The sequence below is a fragment of the Carlito syrichta genome, unplaced genomic scaffold (assembly GCF_000164805.1).
Source record: "Carlito syrichta isolate Samal-C Ts95f unplaced genomic scaffold, Tarsius_syrichta-2.0.1 Scaffold308874, whole genome shotgun sequence".
NCBI classification, from domain to species: Eukaryota; Metazoa; Chordata; class Mammalia; order Primates; family Tarsiidae; genus Carlito; species Carlito syrichta.
Genome location: NW_007252970.1, coordinates 74,111 through 82,379, shown reverse-complemented (window position 1 = coordinate 82,379; position 8,269 = coordinate 74,111).

Here is an 8,269-nt window from a genome sequence, read left to right as displayed (position 1 = left end):
GACAAGTGTCTTTATAAAAAGTGGACGTTTTGACTTAGAGACAGACATAAATAGAGGGAAGACTAAATGAAGAGAAAGACTCAAGGAGAAGATGGCCACCTACAAGATAAGGAGAGAGAATAGGAGCAGAGTCTTTCCTCCCAGCCCTCAGAAGGAACCAACCCTGCCAACACCTTGATTGTGGACTTCTAGCCTCTAGAACTGTGGGGCAATCAATTTATGTTGTTTAAGTCACCCAGTTTGTAGTACTTTTTATGGCATCCAAAGAAAACCGGACAATATTTGTAATCCTCCTTTGAGGAAAAGAAATTTCTCAGGATTATAAATATGTCAGAATTTTGGACATGCTTGAATAAAATTTGTGTATAAATTACAAGTTTCTATCAGCAGGTTCTCATGTTGTAAGGTGAATACTCTTCCAGATAACAAAGAAATTATTATTACTTTTATTATTATTATTACTTGATTGGAGTCTCACTCTGTCACCCAGACTGGAGTGCAGTGGCATGCTCCCGGTCACCGCAGCCTCAACCTGCTGGGCTCTGGCAATCCTTCCGCCTCAGCCTTCCAAGTAGCCAGAACTACAGGCGCGCACTACCACGCCCGGCTAATTTTTGATTTATTGTAGAGACAAGGTCTCATCAAGTTGCCCGAGTGGGTCTCGAACCTTCATGCTCAGGCAATCCACTCGCCAAGGCCTCCCAAAGTGCTGGGATTACAGGCTGAGCCACCGAGCCCGGCCACAAAGAAATTATAATACCCCATAATGTAATCCATGCCTCACTTGCAAGTGCTGTCCTCTCCAAGCACAGAAATGATTTGAGCTAAAAAAGACTTTACAGGCGGAAGGATCGCTGGAGCCCAGCAGGTCGAGGCTGCGGTGGCCGGGAGCGGCCACTGCACTCCAGTCTGGGCGACAGAGTGAGACTCCAACTAAAAAAAAAAAAAAAAAAAAAAGACTTTACATCTCTAGAAGTTGGTTAATGAACTTCTGCCAGTGCACATGGTGTATTCAGAGGAAGGGACACTAAGGGCAAGTTCCTTTGACTAACAAAATCAGAAATTCCTCAAAGTTTTTGTAGGAGGTAGTGACTTCCCTAATTTTCTTATACTGGGCATTTCATGATGAACCATGTATGATCAAATTTGTAAAAAGCAAATTGCTTTTTCTCCTCACTCTCTTGTATTTTCCCTTTTCTCAGTCTATTGATATCTTCTGTTTTCCAGGTGTGTCTTCTTGGTTAAGAGAGAGTAGGAAGTGAGGGAGAGGAACCAAAGTCACAAGTGCAAAGGCTGAGATTGCAAACTAATGAAAAACACCTCCCTTCTCCCCTTACAAGAATCATTTCTTCTGTCCCTTTATGGAGTCTTACATAGATGTTCATGATTGATTGTTGAAACTATTACCCTCCCAAAGATATTTGTAGCATGAAAGAGGACTTGACCAAGAAACAGTTCCCTAACAGTCATTTTGGCAGGAGGAAGAAAACTGCTGGGGGCATTGTTATTGGGGAGGGGGAGGGGGTTACTGACATTGTTTAAAGGATACCCAACAGGTCCCTGCCCATTCTACCTACCTTCAGAACCAGTGGATACTGAATTCAGGTAATAAACTGGACCTACTCAGTAATGTAAACTGCTTCCAAACACTTTTCCAACCACCTTGGCAGAATCTGTGTTTAAAACTACATAGTGAATATGCTTAACACGTTGTCCTTTGTACCACCCATCCAGGAAAGCAGACTGTCATCACCTTGAATTGACATCTCATAATTAGCCTTGTTTCAGTTGTTTTAAGAGTCCTGTAAATCATAAAAACTTTATTTTATTAAGCAACTCAAATCTTCCCTCTAATTTCAAAAGGACTTTGACCTATTACAAGCCAAATTGAAAGCTAACGAAGTTTTCATTATTTGAGAGAACAAAAGTATAATTAAGTACATAATGCATATAATGTGCATTTAGCTCCACATAGCCCTGAAAACCACAGCACAAAAATTAAAAAACAAACAAACAAACAAACAAACAAAGTTCAAGTGAAGGGAGAGAGGAAGGAAGAGATATAAGCTTAGAAATAAGGTAAAAAGTTGATTTCACAACTAGGATGGTTAGTTTTATGTGTCAACTTGACTGGGCCATGGGGTGTACAGATATTTGGTCAAACATTATTCTAGATGTGTTTGTGAGGGTGTTTTGGATGAGATTTACATTTGAACCAGTAGACTGAATAAAACAGACTGCCCTCCCTAATGTGGGTGAACCTCATCCTAACAGTTGGAGGCCTGAATAAAACAAAAAGGCTGATCACCTCGTCCCATCATGAATAAGAGGCAATTCCTCCTGTCTGAGTAACTTGTGCTGGGACATTGATTTGTTTTCCTCCTCATGGACTCAAACTGAAACATCAGCTCATCTAGGGTCTCTAGTCTGCCGATTTTCAGACTGGTTCATCTGATTCTCGAGCCTTTGGACTTAGACTGGAACAATACATTCACTCTTCTGGGTCTCCAGTTTTCTGACTGTGCATCTAGAGACTTAACCTCCATAATCATAAGATTCAATTCCCCATATATACAATAGGTGATATACGTATATCATATATGTCCTATTGGTTGCTTCTCTGTAGAGCCCTAATACAACCTTTTAACATCACACCAGAGCATTGTGCTATAAGCCCAACTGTGGATCATCTGATGCCATAGGGATATTTAACTTTGTTTGACCAAAAATTAATGAGAGAGCAAAGGTTTTTTACAGTAATATACACTTAGAAGTTAAGCTAAATAGTGATGAGGAGTAATGATTATCTTCCCATTAAAGGTTATAATTTTATTTACCTGCAGGTTATCAACCAGTTTCTACCTAAATTAATCACAGTTCTATTTTCCTTAATCCACTACCTACAAAATCAAGGTAACATACCTGTAAATGTTTGTTCTGAAGGATCTAAGCTATTCTGCTGGCTCCCTGAATAATGAGCTAAATAGAACTTTGACAGATGTTCACCAACAAATGTGCAAAATTCACAGTTTGTAACAATTTGAGATTTCTACTTTCAAGACTTTTTTTAATAGAAAACTTTTTCAAAACATTTTTTCATAGCTTTTCACATCACCTTGGTCAAAATCAGATAAAAGTCTGTTTCCTAAGGGGCATGAAACTGGTTTATCAGTTGGCATCAGATAGTTGCCAGTAAGGTCTCCAATCCTAGAATACCACAGGACTCAATCTTTTGTGTTATAATGAAAGAGTCAACATCAGCCATGGAATGGCAGAGCATACAGGTTTTGAACAAGATATGGACCCAATTTATAGGACCAGGGAGGGAAAGGTGTCATATTCATTGAGACTCAATTTTTTTCAATAGTGTCTGATATTCATTAAAAATAAGATTAAGACCTTTGTACAGGTAGTACAGAAGAGTGAGGCAGAGCAAAGGGGTTACAGTGTTGAACAAAAGGCACACATCAGAAAGACAACTGCAAACTCAGAAGAAAACTGGATTCTGGGCAAAACTAACTGGTCCACAGCAGAAAATGAGTGACACAACTTGGTCATTAAACACAACTGGGCCCTGGCAGACATCTGGCAGGAAAACAAGAGGTCCCTGGGAGTATGAAAGAAAAGGGTCCCGCTGAGGGTGAAAGGCTGGCTGACCCCTTCAGTGGGGCGACCGGCTGTCTGAATCGTTGTTCAAGGTTGTGGCCAGCTCAGATACCTCCGAGGTGAGTCCAGATCACTAAGAGCAGCAGTCTGTCGGTGGGATGCAGTGGATGGCAGTGGCGACAGCAAGGGCAGCAGAGCGCAGCTCTGTGGGCAGAAATGATGCAGTAGGCTGGCAGTCTGACAGGGTGGTATTTGGCATGCGCCGGCTGTGGGTGGTCTATCCAGTGTGTAACAGGAGCCCAGCTCGCAGCTGGGGTGTAGGACAGCGTCCAAATGTGCATGGGAGGGGCTGGGCTGGCAGGAGAGGATGGCGGCGCGCTCCAGAGCGAAGCCCACAGCAGTGGGAGCCGGAAGCGCGATTCCTGAACAAAGGCAAGCACTACGCGGGAGGGGACAGGAGCCCACGGGACGTTGCGGTCGCTCTAGGAAGGAGAAGAGGAATGACGGGAGGGCACCCGAGGCGACCCCAGTGGCGGCCACTGGCGCGGCAGGCCATCTCCAGAGCACCCGTTCCTAGGCCCCAGGGTCTCCCGGCCTAGAATTCCTCCACCCATCCAAAGACCCGCTTCATCTCGGCCAGGAAGCCCAGGTAATCACTGAGCAGGGGGCTCTCCATACTGATGTAGGGGATCACCCACTGCAGGGCCCGCCCCGTGAGGCGGGTGATGAGGAACGTCACCTTCAGGGCGTCGGTGGAGAATGTGTCCTCATCCACGAGCACGTAGGCGCCCGTCTGCACGATGAACTCCGGGAGCCGGTTGGTGTCGCCGTCAAACGTATTGGGGAAAGGAATAGGGTTGCTCCACCGACTTGTGTCGGGCCGGATGGGCAAGGCCAGCAAGGCCTTTATCAGCTGCATCCGGCCGTCCATCGCACCGCTCCCTCCGCGCTCTGTTAGGCTCAGCTGGGATGTGCCAGGGTCAGCACCCAGTAGTCTCTGGAGATGTAGGATCGCGGAGGTAGACTCAGCCCCCAGGTGGGAGGGTCTGTGGGCAGAGCCGTGGGCGAGACCTGGGAACCTGCGCGAACTCCGCCCACAAGGCCTGGTGTTTCCTAACGCGCAGGTGCGTCAGGAGGAGCTCACAGCAAGGGGGGAATGCCATGCCGGGGCGGGCTTTATGCCCTCGAGGAGGCGGGGTCGACTTGGAGGAGCCGGGCCGAGGTTTTTCAAGAGAGTGGCGGGTGAGGAGTGCTTCTGTGAGATAAGTGAAATAAGTCAAATGAATTTTCTATGTCTATTGAGATTGTTATTTGGATTTTCTCTTTGTGTTAGCTTTTTATTGCTAGCTTAACAATCTACCACAAATTTAGTGGTTTAAAACAACATCCATCTATAATCCTACCTTTTTGCAGGTCAGAGTTTGGTATTAGTCTTACCAGACCAAAGTCATGATATTTGGGAGGCTATGTTCCTTTCTGAAGACTCTAGAGTATAATCACTTGCCTGTTCATTCAGGCTATTGGCAGAATTCAGTTCGTGAGGTTCTAGGACAGAGGTGCCATTTTCTTGTTCTGTAAATTGAGGACCATTCCCACCTTGTAGAGGACACCGCATTTATTGACTCATGATCCTCTTCCTCCATCTTCAAAATTAGCAATAGTGGGTGAGTCTTTCTCATGTGACATCTTCCTAACCCTCTCTGCCTCCTTCTTCCACTTTTAAAAGTTCATGTGACTGATAATCAAAGATAATTTCCCTATTTTCAGTGCAAGTTTAGTTTCACCTGCAGCGTTAATTCTATCTTGCCGAGTTTCTGAGAATTAGGACACAGACTTCTTTGGGGGATCGTCATTCTGTCTGCTACAGTGCTTTTCAGTTAATATAGTAAATTATGATTGATTTTTATTGATAAAACAACCTTTCATTCTTGGGATAATCTTCGTTTAATCACAATGTTATCCTTTTAATACGAAGGGCCCTTCAAAAAACTGGAATGTATTTATTTAAAAATTGTGTATTTATTCTTACATGTTTAAACTTCAGTCACCTTCAAGTACTCTCTGTTTGATACAACACACCTATGGAGACGCTTTTTCCACTGCTCAAAACAGTTTTTGAAGTCGTCAATTTTAATGCTTTTTAGTGCTTGTGCCATTTTTTGTTTCACTTCTTCCACATCAGCAAAACGTTTCCCTTTGAGGACTTTTTTTTCATCTGGGGAAACAAACAGTCAATTGGGGAAAGATTGGGTTATAGGGAGGGTGGGGCATGGGGGTAATGCCAGTTTGGGTCAAAAACTGCTGAACACTCAGTGCAGTGTGGGTAGGTGTGCTTGTAAATCACCCATCATGAAAGGGGCAAACGAATTGAAAGAATACCCCCCCAAAATTCACTGAAGCCAGACACAGCCTCTCACAACAAAGCTAGCTGGTACACTGAAGCTCATGAATTTCTAGAACATTTACCTAGTGGGAGAAGTCTATACTACAAGGGACGCGCACTCCAAAAAAGAATTTCAAGATTTTTTTTTTTATCACCTCCTCATACATTACTAGATCGGACAAATGGATAAGAAAATTATGGCATATTCGTACAATGGAATTCTATATTAGTACACACAGCAATATGGATGATTGCTACAGATAATTACATTGAGTAGAAGATATGAGTCACAAAATAGTATATACTTTATGATTCTACTTTATATCAATGTCAAAAATAGGCAAAATAGCCGGGTTCGGTGGCTCAGCCTGTAATCCCGCGCTTTGGGAGGCTGAGGTGAGTGGATTGCCTGAGCCCTCGGGTTCGAGACGCACCTGGGCAACTTGGCGAGACCTCATCTCTACAATAAATCAAAATATTAGCCGGGCGTGGTAGCGCGCACCTGTAGTTCCAGCTACTTGAACTGCTGAGGTGGAAGAATCGCCGGAGCCCAGCAGGTCAAGGCTGGTGGCCGGGAGCGGCCACTGCACTCCAGTCTGGGCGACAGAGTGAGACTTCAACTCAAAAAAAAAAAAAAAAAAGGCAAAATTAAATGCTCATGTAATCATAATAGTAGTTATCTTGAGAAGGAAGAACTTTAGTCTGTAAAATTGGATGACAGAACCTTATAATATGCCAAAAATGTTTTCCAAAGTAGCTGTAAGAATTTGTATTACGATGCAATATAGTAGGGATTAAGTTCCTCAAACTCATTGACAATATTGTTACATTTTGTTTTGTTCTGAGTTTTTTTGTTATTTATTTTTACTTTAGCCATTCTGATGGGTGTGAAGTGGTAATTCATTCTGGTTTAATTTGCAATTTCCTAATTATGAATGATCTTGAACATCTTTTTATGTGCTTATTTGCCATACATTTATCTTTTATAGTGGTGTCTCATCAAATTTTTTTCCATTTTTAATCAAGTTATTGACTTGTACATTGTTACATTTTCAGAGTTCTAGATATATCCTGTATTCAAGTCTTCACTAGATATGCCATTTACATATATTTTCTCCCAGCCTGTGTCTTGTGTTTTCATCTTCTTAACATTGTCTTTTGAAGAACACAAGCTGTTTAATTTGATGAAGTCCAATTTACCTCATTTTACTTTTATATATTGTGCTTTTGGTGTCATAGATAAGAAATCTTTGTCTGATCTAAGCTTTCAAAGGTTTTTTTCCCCTATTTTTTCTAAAAGTTTTATAATTTTAGGATTTGCCATTGGGTCTATTAACTTTTTGAGTCTTTTTCTGTATATGGTGTGAGGTATGGAAATAAAATAAATTTATTTTTTGTAAATGGATATTGGATTCTTCCTGTATCACTGTTGAAAAGATTATCTTTTCTCCAATGAATTGTCTTTACAAGATGATTTTAAAAATCAGCCGTCGACCAGGCTCAGTGGCTCAGCCTGTAATCCTGCGCTTTGGGAGGGTGAGGTGAGTGGATTGCTTGAGCCCGCAGGTTCGAGACCCGCCTGGGCAGCGAGACCTCATCTCTACAATAAATCAAAAAATTAGCCGGGCGTGGTAGCGCACGCCTGTAGTTCCAGTACTTGGAAGGCTGAGATGGAAGGATCGCCGGAGCCCAGCAGGTCGAGGCTGCAGTGGCCGGGAGCGTGGCACTTCACATCAGTCTGGGCGACAGAGTGAGACTCCAACGTAAAAAAAAAAAAAAAATCAGCCATCAACATCTGTGTAGGTCTATATCTGAATTTCACAACCGATTCCATTCACCTGTGTTCGGCCCTCTGTATGTGTGGGCCTGCACATCTGCAGATTCACATCTGCAGATTCAACCAACTGCAGACCAAGAATATTTGGGGTAAAACAATAAAAATAAGAATACGACAATAAAAAAGTAATTTTAAAATGTGGAATAAAATTACTAATTACATAGTACATTGTACTAGGTATTATAAGTAATCTAGATATGAGTTAAAGTATATGGGAAGATATACATAGATTGTATGAAAATATTATATAATTTTGGGTGCAGTGGCTCAAACCTGTAAACCCAGCAATTTAGGAGGCCGAGGCAGGAGGATTGCTTGAGCCCAGGAATTCGAGACCAGCTTGGGCAACATTTCGAGACCTCATCTCTTAAAAAAAAAAAAGAAAGAGCTGGGGCTCGGTGGCTCAGCCTGTAATCCCGCGCCTTTGGGAGGCTGAGGTGAGT